Raw genomic sequence first — 869 nt, forward strand, 5'->3', positions numbered from 1 at the left:
GAGACTAGCATGAGTTGTCATCTATCATGCATAAAACTCAGTTTCAAATTATTGTTTGGGTCACCAAAATTGTCTTATTTTTTCATTAATTAGTTTGTTTCAATTATGTAACTGTTATGAGCTTGCATTTAACCATCCAGTTGTTACTTTAAAATTCTGCTTTCTATATTTTATAGGAGCCCTGGTGTGGCATTTAGGGTAAGCAGCTTGACTGCTAGCCACAAGATCAACAGTTCAAACTCACCAGCCACTCCTCAGAAACTCAGTACAGGGTCACTATAAGTCAGAACCAAGTAGACAGCATTTAACAGCAACAACATATTTTATAAAATTTATATGTTCATCAGCAGTATCTTTTTTTCAACAACCAAAACAATGACTGTACAAGTGGCCCTAACCAGAAGGACTATACAGAAATCATATTCACTACATTTGTGGAAAGAGACAGTGGGGATGTTCAATGTTTTCAGTCAGAAAAAAAGGCCAGGGGCTGACTATGGAACAGACCACCAATTGCTTGTATGCAAGTTCAAGTGTGAGATGAAGAACATTAATACGACTCTACAAGAGTCAAAGTACAATCTCAAGTAAATCCCACCTGAATTTAGAGACTACCTTAAGAAAAAAATTGATATAAAACAAACTAATGACCAAAGACCAGACGAGTTGTAGACTCTCAAAGACATCATCATTAAAGAGAGAGGAAAAAGAAACTACAAAAATGACTGCCAGAAAAGACTCTGACATATAGAACTGTTAAAATGAATAGAAAAAAATAATGAAATAAAAGGGCTAAACAGAATATTTCAAAATGTGGCACAAGAAGGCAAGTAAAGTATTATAATTAAATGTGCAAAGCCCTGGAGCTA

The sequence above is a fragment of the Chrysochloris asiatica genome, unplaced genomic scaffold (genome assembly GCF_000296735.1).
Source record: "Chrysochloris asiatica unplaced genomic scaffold, ChrAsi1.0 scaffold00048, whole genome shotgun sequence".
Classification (NCBI taxonomy): Eukaryota; Metazoa; Chordata; class Mammalia; order Afrosoricida; family Chrysochloridae; genus Chrysochloris; species Chrysochloris asiatica.